Genomic DNA, 21,479 nt, shown 5'->3' on the forward strand with positions numbered 1-21,479 from the left:
GCAGGGGTGTCCAATAACGGTCCTGGAGGGCCATTCTCCTCCTGGTTTAAGAGGTAAAATGATATAATTAACCTACTTCAGGGTCTGTAAGGAGGTTTAATTGGCTCAATTAAACAATTTAGAACAGGGTTGGAAAGAAGACCAGGAGTGGAAGGACCAACTTCGGCCACCCCTGTGTTAGAGCCTTGGCACTCACTTGTGGCTCTTTCAGTTTATTCCAGTCCATGACTTTATTCCAACCATGTCCTTAATTATTCAATTGAGCAGTCTAGAGCTGTGTTCCAACACCAGTTTTCCAATGTTTAATTGGGTTCAATTAAGTAATTGCAGGCCTGGTTGGAACAAGGTCTTAGTTTGAAGCTTGTTTACCTGTGCACAACCAGATGTTATAGCTTTACATTTTAATAATAATAATAATAATAATAATAATAATAATAATAATAATAAAAGCCACTGAAGAGGCAGATCAATAATAAATATGCTACTTAATAAAGAAAGACCAATTTGAAATAAAGAAGTGAATAGTATGGACCTGTAGCTATGTATGTACGGTAGTGGGCAGTGTCAGAATCCATTTAATGTTGGATTTCATTGAAGAATATTGTTTGCTTCTTTTCTTACCTCAGAAAGTGATACATTTTTTGTGATGGATTGCATTTGTGATTTTTATAACAAAAAGAAAAAAGAGAAAAAGAACAACTCAGCAAAGTCAATGCTCCCTTCAACAGTATTTGTCACACAGTAAATCATTCAGCTGCTAATATTTTGGCTGAGAATAAATTAGAATTAAGCCCCAGTAATTCTTCTGCCAGGTGCTGGTAATGTATTACTTTATTATTAAACCAGGTACATTTTCTGACGGAACAGGAAGGTCACTCAATTTCAAAACTCCCTGCAACAAAGTTTTAAACCGGAGGCTTTCTCACCTTGTGCCAAGTGATTTTAAAGAAGTTTGCTCAAGGCCCTGACTTATGTAACAGGCAGCATTGTGTGATACGAGATGAGGTGAAAAGCGCTAAAACCATGAATGCCGATGAGCCCAGCTGTTTTGCATAGTGGTTAAGGTGCTCGCTTGCAGCATGTGTGTTATTTGTTTGTTTGTTTAGCAGATGCCTTTATCGAAGGCGACTTACAGAGACTAGGGTGTGTGAACTATGCATCAGCTGTAGAGTCACTTAGAATTACGTCTCACCCGAAAGACGGAGCACAAGGAGGTTAAGTGACTTGCTCAGGGTCACACAATGAGTCAGTGGCTGAGGTTGGATTTGAACCGGGGACTGCTTGGTTACAAGCTCTTTTCTTTAACCTCTGGACCACACAGCCGGTTTGCACCCAGCCTTTGGCCTGTTACACTGACTTGTTTATTAATATACAGTAATTTCAATATGAACATGTCGGTACTGATGATATAACACAGAACCTTGATGTAGAAATGTATCCTAAAATGTTCGTTTAGCTCTTCCTTGAAGGATCTCACTTACCTGTGATTTACCATGCTTGTCTGTGCTTTTACAATGCTTCTCTTATGTTTTACTACACCATTTCAGAGATACAGCCCTGTGATATTTTATAAGAAAGCTCTTAGCATTGGAACAGACTTACAGCTATAGTAATACATATTCTGAAGCCATACGACCCCCCCCCCCCCCCCCCCCACCCCAGATTGTTTATGTGTGAAGCTATCCAAATATGGCCACAAGGGACACTGTCACACTGCTGACAAATTTGTCCCTCACAAGTGGCAGCCATACAATACATTGTTATGGGGCCAATGGTTCAGTAAGATTTAAACATCTATCAACACTGTGACAGTAACTGGAGACAACATTTCATAAATAGAGATGGCAGACAGTTATTTTTTTTTTCCGTGGATGAATTTTAACTGATATCCGAATATGTGATATTTATTGTAAGCACATCGTTGCTCAAATAATTGCATGTGTCCAGAATTGGTGCTTACAATATACAGATTCTATCAGGCAGTCAAGTAATAGGGCTACAGTTGTACAAGCAGGTTGTAAAACAAACACTATTTCACCATTTAGATATAACTAATGTTGAATGCATAGAATGAAAATGCATTTGAGTTTGAAAAACCAACCGTGTTATTTAACATAGTGGATTTTGTTTGTTTATACCATTGTGCTGACATTTTTCAATAGGTCTGTAAAACGTTTTTGTTTTGCATTTAACTTCTGTTTAACTGGGTGCCATGATTCATCCGCCTCTCCTTCTGTAATTTCCTTCCTATTTTACTTAAGCTGTCTTATCTATTCTGCCTTCAGAAAAAGATACTGACCTATAACCCTGTATCATTCACTTGCATTCACTGTGGTTATTTTCTTCATTGTTTCCCTTCAGTATTTCTGCTCCATGTGGCTGTTTAATAAAGATCATTCTTTTTTGTATTTTGTGTAGAATATCAGACTTGATTGATATCTAAAAAGAGAAAATCCTGAGGCTTAATTTTCACTCTTATTAATTGCTTTTTGAACTTTAATTTAGAATGTGTGTGTTTTTTTTAACCGTTTCAGATGCTTTTTAAGTTTAATGCCATGGTAGAGATCATTAGCTGTTCTAGTTATTAGTAATAGTAATAATAATAATAATAATAATAATAATGTGTTGCACAATGTGACCTCCAATCCTTGACTTTAAGTATGTCATTGCATGTAAGGACTCATAATGTTGATCATTCAGAATCCCATTAGTGAGAAGACCATTTTGTGAAGTTGCACTGTAGGCCAATGGAAATCAACATGTACAGTACTTAAAGTCACTTTTTCACCCTGGTGGATCAAGCAGGCTAACAAACTGACAAGCTCCACTTAAATAAAGGTCTTTCAAGAAGTTAAAGGGACATTAGCCTATGTGAATACACCCATATATATATATATATATATATATATATATATATATATATATATATATATATATATATACACATTTAGAAATACTAAACCTAATTGATTCAATAATAAACATTTGTCTAAAATTCTTCTTAAATTTTACATGAGGCAGTGTAGTCCAGTGGTTAAAGTCCAGGGCTTGTAACCAGAAGGTCACCAGTTCAAATCACACCTCTGCCACTGACTGACTCACTGTGTGATCCTGATCAAGTCACTTAACCTCCTTGTCCTCCATCCTGTGGATGAGATGTTAAAACAATATCTTATTGTAAGAGCCTCTGCATATAACGCACAGTTCACAGCCTACCTCTGTAAAGTGCTTTGTGATGGTGGTCCACTATGAAAGGCGCTATATAAAGATATTGTTATTATTAATGCGTCAATATAGTAAGAAAATCCATTCATGAGCTTTGCTCCTATGATCAAGCAGCTTTACACAAACCTCTCTTTACTGGGACTAATGAAGGCACCTGACACCAGTAATATTTTTCACTAAAGTTCTACGGCTTTAGATGCCAATTCAACATGTTGTGGTATTGTCATATCATGATATTGGAGGGTGGGTATTACTTACTCTATGCTTGAGTTTTTGGTAACACTTTACATTAAGTGTCTCTAATTACTGTGTATTTACATAGTAGTTACTTAGTAAAGACATGTGTACTTACACATAATTACAATGTTATTATGCATAGTTACAATGTACTTATTGTGTACATTTTTACATAATCCTAACCTTGACCCCATCGCTAACCCTAACTTTAAACTTAACTCTAAACCTAACCTTAACCCCACTAAACCTTACTCTAACCCTAACCCTTTCTGATGCAATTGTGTACTTACATATACCGTGCAACAAGATTTACATGTAAAGTACATTGAAGCTATGCATAATACAATTGTAATTATGTGTAATTACACATGTATTTACTATTTAACTACTATATAAATGTAAAGTGTTACTGAGTTTTTCAGTGGATGGAGTTGGTCAGACAACAAAGAAATTGAGACAAGGACAGCTTTAAAGCTGGCCTGCTGGTGCATTCTTCATGCCTGTCCCCACTGCGATCTGTGCTGTTTATTGCATGCTAGATAACTTAATTTGCAGGATGCTGCAGGAGATTATTGAGAGTCATAAATCCTGATAAACAAAACACTGTCACAAACATGTCAATGAAACTAAGTAACAGTTTCAAATGCTTCAGTCAATAAAGTTACTGAATACAAATGAAACAAATACAAACCTTCTAAATACATCAAATATTCCAAGTAAATTACACCTATATTCATTTTAAAGAAAAATGCTAAAATGTACTAAAGGTCATTCAAAAGTACACTTTAGCTAGACATCAGTTTCTGAATCTTGTCTCATGAAAACAGAACTAGCTGTTCCACCCCCGTGTTTTTATATTTCTAATAAGACATTTTAATAAAATACTTCGGAGAACCTTTATTTGGTATTTACTGTATACCAAATAGTAATTATTATTTAATATATTTAAACTCATCCCAGAACAGTATTTATTTTATGAAAATTCCTTAACAATAAAAAATAATTTAAAAAAAAAATACAGGTGTGTACTACTTAACTGCAGCAGTAGCACAGACAGACAGATTGCAGTCATTTTTCTTGTGGGTACTGATATTACCATTTGTAGTCGATTAAAAGAGCAAACATTTGTATCTTCTGTTTCCGAGTAATTACATGTCACTGCGCGTCTTAAAATAGTTAATCCCACATTAACAGCTCTCTTAATACAACAGATAGCTAACCATGCTTACACCTTACAGAAGAAAAACTGTATTGCAATAAAGAATATATTATTTATATGTGTAATTATAGAGGAGACCCAACCAGCTCACTGTCAAAGATGAAATGCACATCCTCACACAAGGTACTTGGATGCTCATGTCTATCAAATACAGTACTTTGAATCTTTGTGACAACCTCACTGTTACTGTCACTCTAAATCTATTAATGTTTGTCAATCAAGTCAATAAAATAAATACATGACACAGTCCATTAAATGAACCAAAGTAACAACAGTCAAAAAAACAGTTAGTCTGGTGAGATGAATGTACTGCTGGAAACACAATATGGTCCATTCCCAGTTTCATTCTTAACATATTCACAAGCGAACCCAATCGTCCCACTACACCTCAAGCCAGCTGAGTTCAGCTTCATACTTTTACAGACCAAAGTCTCAAAACCTTACCGAACCAGCCCTTGACAATCTGAAAATTAACTTTTGACAGAATTTCAGTTCATAAACCTACTATAGCTTCTAACAACTCTTAACTCATCCTCTTAACAGCCTTAATTTCCACTTTCCTGTATTAAGCTGTGTTGATAAATATTCTTTCATTTACGTTATATATACCAGTGAGGGGCATATATTATAACAACTAGTTTAACAGTAAAGTGACAATTTTAATCAGGTGTATTTACTGAAAGTGTGATTATAGCATCATTTTTGATAGCACGATGAAGTAGTTCAAACATTCAGCATATTAGTAATGATCTTTATCAATGATTATAAATAATATGTTTCTGTTTTAGATACATTACAATATACAGCAATATAAGCCACATGGGCTGCATCATTTGTACTGCCAGCAGTGCCTGTAATGGAATCATGAGGGGTAATCAGATTGCATGAATACATTACAGACACACTCAGCACAAGAGCTCCCTGGCCAGCACTTTGCTGGCATCGCTTTTGCAATTTAAAAATTATTTATTTATTTAGCAGACGCTAAATAAATAAATAATTTCAAAAGGTAATTCAATACATTCTTTTCAGTTTGCATCTATGTTACAAGTTAGTTGACGGTAACATGGGCTCTTCTGAACTAGACAAAACTTCTAAATGTACACATTGATAATCTATCCTCTAAGGAAATAATGATGTCTTTATAAAATGATGTGCACAGAGAAGGGGTAACACAGAGCATCATGGAATAGGTTAGTAGTTCAGATTGGAATTCCAAACATCTAACTACCAATTAATTTAAGCAACTGATTCTGCTTTACAGAGCGTTGGCTCAGTTGTCAGCCGGGATGCTTGCATCTGTTTGTGACGATCCTCATTAAATTTCTTAAGATGCTTTGTTCTGCTTTCCAGTTGTTCCACCCACTCGTTCCGTAGTCTGTAACAAGAAAATACATTTGCAAAAGGTAACAATGATTAGAATCATTCTCATGCTTTGTCTAATTTAGTTTCTGAATCCTGGTCCCACAACCAACTTATTTCCTATGAAAAACAACATCATGTACTTACCCTAAGAACATTTGTGAACCCAGTCCACTGTGTTAAGGCTGGTTTATACTTCTCTCGCAGACAAAAGCCGCACGTCAGCTGCAGACACGTCTACGGGTGCACCAGAAGGATTGAAGCACCTCCGAGTTTGCAGACTTTTTGACGCAGAAAAGTGGTCATAGCTGTCGGTCATACTTTCAGCCAGTCTGCGTTACTGCCGGTGTTGACTTGTGACTAGTGTTGCCAACGGGCTCCACAATCCCGGGACACTGAGACAGAATGGGATTTTAAAATTGCCCCTAAGCTGAATGAAGCGAATGCGTAAATTGTCTCATATATATTTGCTAAAATGAATACTGTTGCTGAATTACTATGAGCAGCAAATAAGTAAAACTGATCAGCTGTTCTCCATACTGCCTCTGATCAGATGTACTGACCAGCTGAGCACCGTTACTGATTTGATTGGGAGAGTAATTGCATGTGGTTTAATGTTAATGAACAGAAAATAAATAGCGACGTTAACTTATTAGTGACTCAAAAATATATATAGTGTAGCATGCACTGGGGCAGGCAGCAAAAGGGTTGGTAGGTGACGTAATCACACACAAAGACATTAGCCCGATGTATGCTCTTGCAAAGGAGCCAGCTCTTTTGTACAGCGGTATCAGCGCTATGCTTCAGTGAGAGAGGTCCCGGGTTGCCTGCGTTAACCGAGATCGCTACTATATATATATATATATATATATATATATATATATATATATATATATATATATATATATATATATATAAGACAATAATACAAATAAAAATACATTGTATTCATTATTGTTATTATTATTATTATACAAATGTTTGCAACGCAAGGTTCATTTACGCTTTAATTTCATTCGGTTTAAATAGGGGCAAGTTTAAAATCCTGTTCTGTTGTTCATGTTTATGAACTTCTTCTATTAAGAGTTCCTCAAAAACTTGCTCTGTCGCGCTTCACTGGCTTGCGACCATGCGACCATGTGTGTCTGCGACCTGCGTTTTGCGGTCGCAGACACACAAGAAAGGGTCGTCCGACTTATCAAAAAAGACGCAGCTCGCGGCAGTGCGGATGATGTCATTCTGACCGTCGGAGACCACTGACTGAGACCAAAAATGGGGTCGCAGTCAGAAGTATAAACCAGCCTTTAGCCTGAAGTGATAACAATCTATAATAATAATATAATATCTTATTTTTATATAGCGCCTTTCATAGTGGACCACCATCACAAAGCGCATTACAGAGGTAGGCTGTGAACATCTCATCTCATCCACAGGACAGAGCACAAGGAGGTTAAGTGACTTGCTCATGGTTACACAGTGAGTCAGTCAGTGGCAGAGGTGGGATTTGAACCAGTGACTTTGTGGTTACAAGCCCTGGACTTTAACCACTAGATATATAGAATATACAGTACTGTGCAAAAGTTTTAGGCAGGTGTGAAAAAATGCTGTAAAGTAAGAATGCTTTCAAAAATAGACATGTTAATAGCTTATATTTATCAATTAACAAAATGCAAAGTGAGTGAACAGAAGAAAAATCTACATCAAATCAATATTTGGTGTGACCACCCTTTGCCTTCAAAACAGCATCAATTCTTCTAGGTACACTTGCACACAGTTTTTGAAGGAACTCGGCAGGTAGGTTGGCCCAAACATCTTGGAGAACTAACCACAGTTCTTCTGTGGATTTAGGCAGCCTCAGTTGCTTCTCTCTCTTCATGTAATCCCAGACAGACTCGATTATGTTGAGATCAGGGCTCTGTGGGGGCCATACCATCACTTCCAGGACTCCTTGTTCTTCTTTACGCTGAAGATAGTTCTTAATGACTTTCGCTGTATGTTTGGGGTCGTTGTCATGCTGCAGAATAAATTTGGGGCCAATCAGATGCCTCCCTGATGGTATTGCATGATGGATAAGTATCTGCCTGTACTTCTCAGTACTCCATTTGCAGAAATACAGCCCCAAACTTGCAAGGAACCTCCACCATGCTTCACTGTTGCCTGCAGACACTCATGTGTACCGCTCTCCAGCCCTTCAGCGAACAAACTGCCTTCTGCTACAGCCAAATATTTCAAATTTTGACTCATCAGTCCAGAGCACCTGCTGCCATTTTTCTGCACCCCAGTTCCTGTGTTTTCGTGCATAGTTGAGTCGCTTGGCCTTGTTTCCACGTCGGAGGTATGGCTTTTTGGCCGCAAGTCTTCCATGAAGGCCACTTCTGACCAGACTTCTCCGGACAGTAGATGGGTGTACCAGGGTCCCACTGTTTTCTGCCAATTCTGAGCTGATGGCACTGCTGGACATCTTCCGATTGCGAAGGGAACTAAGCATGATGTGTCTTTCATCTGCTGCAGTAAGTTTCCTTGGCCGACCACTGCATCTACGGTCCTCAACGTTGCCCGTTTCTTTGTGTTTCTTCAAAAGAGCTTGGACAGCACATCTGGAAACCCCTGTCTGCCTTGCAATTTCTGCCTGGGAGAGACCTTGCTGATACAGTATAACTACCTTGTGTCTTGTTGCTGTGCTCAGTCTTGCCATGGTGTATGACTTTTGACAGTAAACTATCTTCAGCAACCTCACCTTGTTAGCTGAGTTTGGCTGTTCCTCACCCAGTTTTATTCCTCCTACACAGCTGTTTCTGTTTCAGTTAATGATTGTGTTTCAACCTACATATTGAATTGATGATCATTAGCACCTGTTTGGTATAATTGTTTAATCATACACCCGACTATATGCCTACAAAATCCCTGACTTTGTGCAAGTGTACCTAGAAGAATTGATGCTGTTTTGAAGGCAAAGGGTGGTCACACCAAATATGGATTTGATTTAGATTTTTCTTCTGTTCACTCACTTTGCATTTAGTTAATTGATAAATATAATCTATTAACATGTCTATTTTTGAAAGCATTCTTACTTTACAGCATTTTTTCACACCTGCCGAAAGCTTTTGCACAGTACTGTATATATATATATATTAGTTACAGAACAAGCCTATGTTGCTTATTGTTTCGTACTACTTCAAAGCTTTCCATTTGACCTTTATCAGCCCAAAGCCATGTGAAGAAGGCATGTTCCAAGTTTGTATTATTTACAGAAGTATCTCATAATCCTTTGACCTTTTTGTAAAATAAAAGTGTTCAGCATTACTGCACGCAGGAGACACATTCATCTTAATATGCAGTGATAGCACAAGTTTCATTAAAAAAAAAAAAAAAAAAAAAACTATGAATTGGTTGGGCCCAGAATCAGTTGTCCTGGTAGCTAGACTTTCTAAACACACACAAATAGAGCAGCTGTTAATTAAAGACAGATTGATGTAGATATCCCCAAAGGACACGTCTCAGCCTCAGCTGTTCCTCCCAAAGTACTGGGATTTTTAAACTGGAATTTTTAACCTGCCAGTAATGATGTTCTAAATGTAACATGTCTGTTGCCATTCAGTTCTAGAATCATTCCTGGCTGGGAGGAGAATGTTGCTTGTCATCAGTGAGGCAACAAGAAAGAGCTTGAAGCCTATTCTGATACAGAATTACAAAGGTTTCACCTACTCTTCCATTGGCCATGAGTGGAGATGTCGACATTACCTGGGGGTAATGTTCTACACGTGCTGTTTTAAGTAGCAGTGTCATGCACAATGCGAAGCACATTCCCCCCAATTGTTTTGCACATGTATTGTTACAGTATACTTCCATTTCATTTGGCCTTTTTGTCAGTAACAAAAGTTGTGTTCAAATATTTATTGCATTTAAAAACAAATAATATACAGCATTAATGATGCTGTTAATGCTGGGAGTATGTTCTCAGACTTCCAACACATTCATATTCATTTTTGAAAACTAGACTGGGATGCAAAAGTATGTCAAAATGTTCAAATTCATAACACACCAAGGGGTTACAACTGAACAGATTAATAAATAATCTCCAAAATTGTGTTTAAAAGCCCCAGGTGTGCATTATTTAACATCATATTAAACAAGTTCATTTGGTGGAAAATGCTGCACTACATTTTCTAAGACAACTACAGTGCAAGCAATTATTAACAGAAATTGATTTTAAAAATATAACTTCAATAGACTTTATTATGATGCTATTCAAGTGACCTTTAAAAGCATTTTATTTTTAACACACCAAGGGAAGGGTATTAGTTTGAACATAATTTATTTTTAAAAAAGCAGACCGCAATAAAAATGTGGTGTGTGGTCTGTTATTTGGTTTAAATAATATTCTTCATGACAGATTCTGTGCAAAGAATGCACCTATATCACGCATAATAAGCCAGCTCTCCAGATCAGGTTTTGGGTCACTGAGTAATTTACTCTCCAATTTAGACACTATGTAAGTAAAATGTATTTTGAGTGAGTAAAATGCAACGTTACCTTGAAGCCATGAGTACTTTAAATAAATCTGTGCACATGGCTTTCTTTATTTTCCACCTGAAAAAATCCAACGTCTTTTTTGCAGTCATTTAGTCCTGTCTTAAAAAAACATTAATAATATTATGGATCTGGAAGTTGCTACTCTCAATGTAGTTGGCTACTGCCTGACTCATCTCCCACTACTAGGCTGTTTTTATAATTGTTTTCTGTAAATGTTCCTTTCCCTTGTGTTCTCCCTTTCCAAGTTGACTGACTCCCTAAAAATTTTAAAACAACAAAATGTGATACTGCACTAATGCAAATAAAGAAACAATAATATTGTATTCCTTATTGATCACTTTGCTTTAACAATATAAAGCACAGTATTGTATTTATTATATAGATTATTATTATTATTGGCTCTGAAAATTGATGCATTTTTTATGGTAGAATGTTTATCTGAGCCAAAATGTCACCTGGCATACCACACTTTAAACATGCATTTCCAAACACAGCATGATAACATTCCATTCTGGATGCCAAAGGTGACATCATTGTAAATCTAGACATTGTCACATGATTTAAATGGAATGAGGAAGCCTATTCAGTCACGGTGTCAGGGATATATCAGTTGCCCCTTCCAAATATTTGTAACCCCCTTTTTTATTTTACTAAGTGATCTTTCTTTGCATATAAGTCAATATCCAGACATTTTCAGCTGTTACTCTAATCAGTAACAAATCTGTTAGCTTAAAGGGGTAAAAGAAAATGTAACTGAATTAATTCTCTGAGCTGTCACTCAAAGAAAGGAGGTCCTGGGATTAAATACAAGCAGGCAGTAGTTACCAAATTAACCACACACCACTATAACCCAAATAAATAAAAAAGTAATTTGGAGCATATCGTCGTAATATTAGGCATCTGAATGCATGAGGACTTACTTTTTTAAGGCACTCTTCTTCATTCGTACATCCTCACTCTCAGTCACTTGGTCCTGACTGTCAATTTTTTGTTCCCAGAAGTTTTTTATTAAATCTTTATCATGAACCAGCACCTCACGACGTGACATATTTGTATTCATTTTCTAAAAAGAAAAATAAAGATTTTTGTTTTATTATTGATTATGAGCTCAGTTGTCCAAAAATGGAACACATTCTGTTTTAATTTGTGTTTAAGTTGTGCAAAATATTTATTTGTCATTCTTGCATTTAAAATAACCTACTATGTATTTTCCATGTATTTGGCACTTTAAAAACCTGCCAATTTCCCTATTTTACTTGTAGGATTTTCTAAAAAGTTACCATAGTCAATATTAATTATAATTTGAACTTGAAGCACATTTTCCATTGAAATAGATTTCCAGTGAAGAAACACATTGATTCCTGAATATTTAACTGAATTTTTTTGTTACTTTAGTTATTCTTTCCAATGCTGTATTACACGACTAATATTGAAAACATTATCTTAGTACAAGAAAAAGTAAAGTGAGCACGGTATGGCAAAACCTACTACTAATAAAAAAAAGACACAAATAGCATTAGAATTGTTCAGCCCTTGAGAAATATAATATTTTCCATATTAGAAAGTGCAATAAAGGTTCAGTTTCTGCTTGGAAAGCACATAAGTTTATTGTGTAAAAAGTAACGCAACAGAAATAAAACTCATATATGAACAGTAACTGCTAATCAACTCTAAAGCTATTAAAAGAGCAGATCATTGCTAATGAATGATCACTGTTTGTTGGCAAGAGGTCTTTGGGCTGTTTAATGAGACTGTAATGGATGCTATAAACAAACATATAAAACTCTATTCATATAGCAATACAGCAATATATATATATATATATATATATATATATATATATATATATATATATATATATATATATAATAAAAGCACTTACTGCAGAAACAAGACCAATCTTCTTTCTGTGAAAACAGGATTTTCTCTAAAAGTTGTGATGCGTTTTGGTTTATAGTCCCTCGTTGTACAGCAGCTATTCACAATGAGCGCTGATTGGTGCTGTTTATTTGTGATCTGGTGACATAGTTTGGAAGCAGGAGAGAACCAATATCATTCCATTCATTTCGCAGTGTGCTATGTAGTGACATTAAAGGCAGTAGGCTCAGGAAGCCACACAAGTATGCTGTAATATCTGTCGGCAGGTGGCTCAAGTGCTTTTATTTGTAACCAATAAGAACTTGGCATAGCTCTTTCTGCATGACTTCCATAAGCACAGAGCAGCCATTTTAATTGTGATTTGCACGGGTCTTCCTGAAACTCAGGGTTGGTTCCAGAGAAGTCATTAAAGCCAAACCTCAGCTTATAGTCCTGGATCAGGTTACTGTACAAAACAACTCATGCATGTATCAGTTTTTCTTCTGAGATAATAAATCTAAGGATAACCTTGGACCTGCAGAGCAAATGTTACATGGATTATTGCTACAGTATGGTGCTTATGGCTTTTGTTATGAACTTGCATGTGTTGTAGTAACTGTGGAATGTATACTTCACTTGGGTATTTGCTATGTACCCATGGCCCCAGATGCCTGCTATAAAACACACTGGTGATTCATTACAATTAAATGTATTCTTTAGATAGTCATAGCACTAAATGTATTGTTAAATTTGGCTTCAAGTATTTTTCAGTGCATGGTAGACCTGCCAAATAGACAATGAACTTCACGTTGAGATTTAAGCAAGGATTACATGTGTTTTTCAGTTTTTTTAATGTGGCAAAAATGCAGGCAAACTACCCATAGTACATGTATGACACAGGGAATTTGCCCCGGGTCAGTTCAGCTTACCTTATTTTCAAAATCTCATTCCTTACTTTGTGATGTGTATCTTTTCAGGATGTATCTCTTTTCACCACTGGCCATTTTAAGATGTCTAGGTGGGCATATAGACTTTTAGATCAAACTGCAGTGGAATGTCAGCGAGCGAGTTAGAAAAAAGAATAATAGAAACTACAGTATTTGATCCAATCCAACAGTCATTTTCACAGTGACGAAAGATATAGATCCTCCACAAATGTGTGACACTCCATAAAACTCTCAGGGTGTATTTCAGGGCAATTTTCCTGGGGGGTGCAAAAGCACTTTATTGGATGCATACACCCATTCCTTTATAGGAACATACCTTCAACCCCCCTCCACACCCCAGTCTCCTTCAAACAACCTGAAAATCACAAGTTGTTTAGAAAATAGTCCATACTTCATAAGGTCCATTTCAAGTCCCCAAACACAACAGGTGGTGTGCTGGCAATGGTATAAAATCATTATTCATTGTTTTAATTAAACATATTTGACATTTGAACACGCTGTTCAAAGGTTATTGGTATATGTTTTCAAAAAGAGACTTTGCCAGTGTAGACTGACATACAGTAGTGGTATGAAGGTTTCAAAGGGGGACGTGCTTGTAAGTATACCTCCAATTAAAACTGCCTTTCAGAAATGTAAACACTTTGGAGAAGTTATTATAAATGGACTGCCCCTCACATGACCGATTCATGTGTTTGACAAATATATCCTCTCATACGCACATCTCCGTCACCCCTCTGAAAGTCACTTTCAGTCCTGATAAGTAAGACAAGATTGGCAGAATGTTTGATTCAACATGCAAGATTGTACAAATTACTGCTGCTTCATGAAAAAGTGACTTCACAAGCAATTCCAGAGAACATAATTTACTGCTGCTATCCACCTTCTGCTTCAGTGATGGAGTACAGGCAGTAATTGTTAAGGAATGGTCACATATCCCTCCAGAACACTTCAAACATCCTTGTAACTGATGTGCTGTGCTATAGTAGGTAAAGGCTGTACTGGATGAGCAAAAGCTGGAATGAACAACAAACATTTTTTTTTCTGAAATTGAAATGTATGCTCAGTTCCAGGATCTTAGAATCCAACAATTAAACTGGGCTCTTCTTCAAAAATTCATAACACTTTTGCTCTGGATCTTAGAATGAACAATGATGACCAGTTGATAGCATCTGCTGCCATGCATCCACAAAATAGGAACACAAAAGGTGCACTCTTTAAGTAGAGCACTGGAAGGGCTGGATTCTCAAACTACTCACAAGTTATGTTTCTTCCTGAAATATCATATGAAAGGTGTTTCAGATTTAATTTACAACAAATCCTCAAACATTTTTATTTTCAGTCCAACAAACACACGACATACAGACCTTTCAATGCTTTTTAAGTGCCATATACTGTTTCTGGGGAGCATACATGCAATGGAATAAACAACATGTTTGGTATTATGCCTCAGTACGAAATGTAACATAAAACTGACCATATAGCCTTCATGAGATTTTGCTAAGCCCTTCTATTCCTATTCTGGGTCTCTCTGTCTTATTGCTTCCAGCACCTCTTTCTTCCTTTACATGTATCCTTTTTGCATTGACCTGTAAAACAAATGACATACTAGCTCACAATCGATCGACAGGTTTTTACATGTAATTTACTAATTAAGGTTTTAAAATGAAATAATAAATAGAATTACTTTCCCTTCCCCTACAAACGTATTGATGAGGTTGGCCTCAGTTAGGCTAAGATTTATACCTTTTTCAGATTAGCTAAATAATAATGAGCAATCACCACACATTGAAACCACGTGATTGCAGTTCACTACATTCACAATCACATGCTATTTTCACAAAACAATCATATGTATATATAAAAGTAGATCACCATGATACCTCTTACTATCCCCAGATTTGGATTCTCAATAATTGGTGCTTAAGAAAAAAATCTTGCAAATTGTGCATTGGATAAATAAGGTTCAACGTGTTTAACCATAACCATGGTATGTAGAAAGTGAACTGGCAGTTGACCTGCTATTTCTTTCTGACGGAAGAGGCTATATAATCAGCAGCATACAATTGATTTAAAAGCGTTGTCGCTATTTGTGGCTTTTGAAACGTTAATGCTTGTGTAAAATGGATAGCATTTGAGTAATCTATTCCCTGCTTATCGTAAATGTTCTCAGTTGGGGGGAAGGTGACATTCGGATGGGTTGCAGTTGGAATGTTTTTTTTAGCTTCAGACAGTATTATGATCTGGAAACAGAGCTGACATTATGAATTATTTGTCGACAGAGAGGATATCTGTAGATTATAGTTTACTAATGTGAGGTAATCCTCTATTGTCTTGATCTTTGGACACATAATACATGTTTTTTAGTCTTATTTTTTTTTTTTTTTTTTTTTTTTAATTGCAAAATTTCCAAGTCCAAATAATGTTGTACTTCATTATTATTTTATTTAAAACTTGTGGTTTTTAGTTCATAAGTTACTTCTAAAGTAGTCATTTCCTTTTATTGGTTTTCATCCTTTGAGATCCAAATACTTTTGCAGGGCTGTTTTCTGTAAAACAATAAACTGTAACTAATGTGTAGTTATTCTTGTGCAAAAGGTGGTGCTTGCAGTTTTGCAGATTTTTTGCTGTTGCTCGGGTCTGAAAAAGCAACCATACTAAAAATGGTTGGAAGGTTATGTCCTCTTTTTATGACAGCCATTAGGTTATGGAATGCTTTGTGTTCAGCAGCAGTGCTTTGGCAGAGTTTGATTGATTTAAAGGCCTTCAATAGGGAATCATGTTGTACTGTACATGTCTCGACTGAGTTATGGCTTTGTCTTTTAGCCTTGCTGTATCCATGGCACCTCAATCTCAGTAAAATTGTAACTCTGTTGCATATCTGTACTGTTCAAGCAGCACACACAAGTACTGTAAATATGTAACTAATTGTATGCACTGATTTAACTTGAATTAACGATATTAAAATATGAACATGTAGTACGGTATTACATAAATACCTATTTCGCATTATTTATTTGAAGTTTCAGATATGAGTTATGGCTGCAGTTAATGTAAAATATTATTCCTGGGTGACTGTTACACATTTTTCACAGTTTACCCTTCTGCTCTATCTATCTACATGCAGCAGTAGGAGGTTATATATATATATATATATATATATATATATATATATATATATATATATATATATATATATATATATATATGCCTGCTCTATTTAAATGTATTTAGTAAATCCTATGGAGGCACAACTTCTCAAAATATTTGAGAAATAAAATAAAATGTTAAAATAAGGCAGCTCTTTCACTGCACTGTCTCCTTAAGCCACACTGGGGAACTGATCCGCAACTACTTCCTGGACCAATGTGTATTCCATCAGGACTCTACGCCTGCTTAGATAATGAGATTGTACCAGATCAAAATTCAAGGGGGTATGACTGCAGGCACACCTAGCCAGTGTGGAATCCTCCAAAGCAGGGGTGTTGGAATGTCAATGAAAACTCTCGGCAGGGGCACCACTGTTACTGAAATGAAAACCGTCCGAATCTGCCCTGAAGCATCTTGTATAACCCTGTCGTTTTCTAAAGCACTGTTTTTAATGACAGTCACATTAAATTTCTGCAGTCGGATTTAATTTTGACCATCTGTTTGTTCCAGTAAAGACGTCATTTATTCACTGCAGTATGCTTCTTATCAAAATAACACTGTGCAAAGAAAGCAAAGCCTTTTATTTATTTTTCCTTTTCCCTCATATTCTCATAATCTCTGACAGGTTTGCTTACTTCAATCCCCAAGAATATGTTTTCATCCTTTCTCTAGCCACTCTTTATTCTGTGCTTTTGTTCAATTTCTATTGATAAAATATTAATATTCTTACATGCCTTCAATATCGAAACTGTCCCTCTTGTCTGTTGTAAGTATTTTGTTGAGCAAACTCACTATAGATGCTTTAATTAAATATATGCTGGCCAGGGACTTCAAACAGGAGACCTCTGTATTCTTACAGTGCGTTTGCCCTTCATCAGGTCCTTTGGGCTGTTTTTGTACCACAGGAGGGGTATTTTGTATGGGTACTGTAGTATCTGAAGCAGTGGCTCATTTCTGATGGCCATGTTTCCATGCTTTTAGTACTTTTTGTATGATGATATAATCCCAAATGGATTTGCGGTGAGACATCTAAATATCACAATCTAGTAAATGTGCGTTGTTCTTCACTTTATTACTCAAACTTGCTTTGCTGTGCTTATTGGTATCTGCAGAATTAGCAATACTGATATGTGGTACAGATATACAAACAATGCTAATGGGATCTGGGGAGGGTTGAATGATTGAAGCTGGTCAAAGCTCAATTAGATGAGCATCACACTTAATGCAATGTAAAATGTTTTTTTTTTCATGTATCTTTGATGTAACTAGTTTATCAATCACCCATTTTCCTGCTACTTTTACTCACATGTAAACATGTTGATATACTGATGTTGCAACCAATCATCGAAACAGATACTCTCAGACACAGATTAACAACAAGAGAAGCTGAAGGTCTATGATGGCAAGTTAGTTATATTGTTAGATCATAAGCCAAAAACCTTTAACATAATAGAACTCTGCCACTATAAGTTAAAGGTGCACTGAACAGCTTAGGAAAATATTAGAATTTTGCTAAATAACAGACAGAAGCTCAGTTTGACATTATTACTGTTTTATGTGCAACATGTTAATGAACAGCTGCACACTAAAGCTGTCTATTCCCAGTAGTTAATCACTACTTCACAGCCAACTAGAAACATGCCTGCAACCCTTTGGATCTAAAATGAGAAGTAAACACGTTATTTCATTCGCCAGACACTCGGGAGCTACACTGCTGATTGGTAATACAATTCTTAAAAGAGAGGAATCTCACTGGAGTGCAATTCCGTTAGCTAAAGATAGGGTTAGACAGAGACCTATGTAGTTTTTGTATTTTACAAAAGCTTAAAGTATGCCTAAAGTTTTATCCACCACAGTATTTTATTTTTTAATAAATACTGTAAACATTTCAAATGACTTTCCTCCCTTTTGAAAACTCTTTTTAGATTCAAGTACTTCATTATAGAGAAAATTGAAGAGTCAAGGTCTCCCTGGATACTAAGTTTCCACTGTAGGAGTCTTTGCTTTGTCAACAGAAATTTGGCAGCAACTTTTCAATAGGCAATATCGCTCTAACATTTAATTAACAACCAGGAACTGATGCATAGGCTAAGTTGGGTAATTTCAGAATCATCTTGTCCTTACTCCGAGGTCATTTCCTCACAAGTGTTTATCACATTTTGCCCTCTTATTTGAGATGATAAATTCCTCGTCAAATCTGACAGCAGGGAGCTCATTACACTTATCTGAATTGGATGTTATAGGTTATTCCAGCAAGCCTTGTCAGTAGGCCACAAACTGTCAAGGGTTTTTATAATAAACAAACAACTTGGTAGATAAATCATAGCGGATATTTCAATCTTTTAGACAGACATTCCAAAGTCATTTTTCTTATAGATGTATTGACGCATTTATATGATCTATAGCAGGCTTTACTTACAGAGGTGCCATCTGTGCAAACAAATGTAAGATGTCTGGCTGCTTACAGAATAAAAAATGTGTGAAGTTGTAACAGTATAATGTGTAAAGACGAAGGGTCCTATCTAACAGTACCTGCATGGTAATTCAGTTTCTAAATAGAACTCAACTGGAAGGAACACAGAACATTTTTTGCTAAATGTAAATCAGTGGTAGTGTTACCATGACAATAAGAAGGGTCTGGTGGTCTGGTATCATAGTTAATCGTGGCTTCATAAATTGGTCAGTTGGAGGCTTTGTTACCTTAAAATACAAGAGAAGAATACATGACTGCTTTACTTGAAAGATATGTTTGACTGTGGTGTTCACACAGTTCAAGGGCTATCACATTAAAAAGTCTTGCACTGATGAATCCATTCTCCAGTTTATCAAATAATACAATAATTATTTTGTACTGTTTGTGTTTAATGTACTATGCCCTGTATTTCACTGTATTTAATGTATTATGCATTGTTCCTCACTATCTTGTAAAGCACTTTGTGATGGTGGTCCACTATGAAAGGCGCTATATAAAATAAATATTGATTGATTGATTGATTGATTGATTGAATAATACTGTTTTTGGTGCATGTGAATGGCACTGTAGACACTGCCTTACCCAAAAAAATAAAGGAACAAAGTCGGTAGCCATTTAGAATAGAAATAATAAACGATTTGAAATTGTACAATTGTACAGCAAAGTAAATAATAACCTAGTTATGCAACTCGTGGATTCCCATGTATTCCTATAATTAAACTGCAGACAGTTTGTCTTTAATGAACAAAACCAGGGCATACAAATGAACAATACATTCACAAAGTAAGAACTTTTATTCATGTTTAATATGAAAAGAAGAATTATTCACAATCCTAGTTGCTATGGAAATGAGGCATTTGAGGAAATTAATGAAAGCTGTAAATGTATTATTAGAGACCATGTAGGCAATAATCCAATTATAGCTTTTAACAGGATCAACTGCTTAACATCATGACCGTCTCACCATTTTAAATATGTGCCCATTGCATCATTAGCTATTAAAACTGAGTTCTGTTATTTTTCTAATGTAAGCACTCAATAGTATTTCCTCATGATTCTACTAAAATATTTATATTTGTTATCCATTTTGCACAATCCTTTATCCCTTCTTTACGAGGACTGTCAAGTTTGTGGATTTCTTGTTGCTTTTCCAAAGCATTTGACCAAAAAATATAGTTATTTATACTACAAACTATATAAAAAAATAAAAAATAAAAACTGCAGCAAATTTGAAGTAATATCTAATTGTTATTGAAAATAGCACCAGATTCTTACATTTTAGAAACCAGAATTTTAGGAGGTCTACAGCTAGCTGTTGAGGTTGGCTGTTGGTTATATTGCCTCACAGTAGTGTTTTGGGTTTTGTGGTAATTGATAGATGACTTAACTTTATAGACCAGAGGAATGGTTTTCTGAATATCAAACTGTTTTATATTCATATAAAACAACTCTGAAACATTATTAACCCTTTAAGGTACAAGGGACATATGTGATGCTTGAGTCACTCTCAAATGTATTTTAAGAAGAAACTGTTTGAACAACCACTCAATTCATAGTGCACCTGAAGGGATTAAAAAACGTTACATTTACTACAATATCACAGAAAAAAAGTCCTACCATTTGACATTTATGTGAAATAATTAAATTTGGATTAAACTGTACATGTGATTTTATTTAAGTTTTTCCAATATCACATTCTGGTAGATATTCACTAGCTCATTACCATGTTCAAAACTGAACAAAGGTGCCTGTGAGTGAAGCATAGTGATACACTGTACTCAGGAAATGAATTACACTTTCTTTCTTACAATGTTTATGAACAGATCTTTGGAAGGTTTTTTTTTTTTTTCTTATTTATTTAAATCATTGGGTTTCTTTATGACCTGTGAGGTTACTTGGCATTTGCTAAATGTTGAAATGAGCTGTCCTGCTTTGAGATATCCTGCCAGGAGCTTATTTAATATGTTATCATATTGCTTGATACGATTTTTTTTTTCATGTAGCTATAGTTATAAGCAATACAAAAGAACAGACCTCCGTCACAAAGCTTGTATGTTTATCTTCAGTGAGCAGTGTTGCTGGGGACCTAGCATTAAATTAGTTGGATGCTGCAGAAACACATTTAATCAATAGGGAAATGTAATTACATTTACAACTAAAAGATGCTGAATGTTCACTGTGTTCAAAGTAGTGCTTTCATTTAGGTGGTTTCAACAGTCTTTCCCACTTAAAGGTCAGGTAATTCATTTACCTACATCTTATTTTTTTGCATGAGCTGCAAGCGCTGCACTTTATACTTTTTCTTGATTTGATGTGTGTTTGATTTTAGTAAAGGCTTATAAGTTCTGAATGCTTTGTTAGATGGATCTGATAATCGTCCTTTTAGTTTGTTACAGAGTTATAAGGTATGAACTCTAAAGAGACAGTTGGAGAGAGACATAGAACCTGTTGTTAAAAGAAGTTTCTCCTTGAAACACTT

The 21,479-nt window shown here is 35.7% G+C and overlaps 1 non-coding gene across 1 annotated transcript; it reads right to left on the reverse strand.

Annotated features, from left to right (window-relative positions):
- Positions 1-2,975: 2,975 nt before the first annotated feature.
- Positions 2,976-12,668, reverse strand: LOC117409688 (uncharacterized). The gene is made up of 3 exons (XR_009328390.1): positions 12,459-12,668; positions 11,497-11,639; positions 2,976-6,059 (listed from the first exon to the last, which is right to left on the reverse strand). It is a non-coding gene; the product is annotated as an uncharacterized LOC117409688 (transcript).
- Between the last annotated feature and the right edge of the window lie 8,811 nt (positions 12,669-21,479).

This window comes from Acipenser ruthenus, chromosome 1, assembly GCF_902713425.1.
Source record: "Acipenser ruthenus chromosome 1, fAciRut3.2 maternal haplotype, whole genome shotgun sequence".
NCBI classification, from domain to species: Eukaryota; Metazoa; Chordata; class Actinopteri; order Acipenseriformes; family Acipenseridae; genus Acipenser; species Acipenser ruthenus.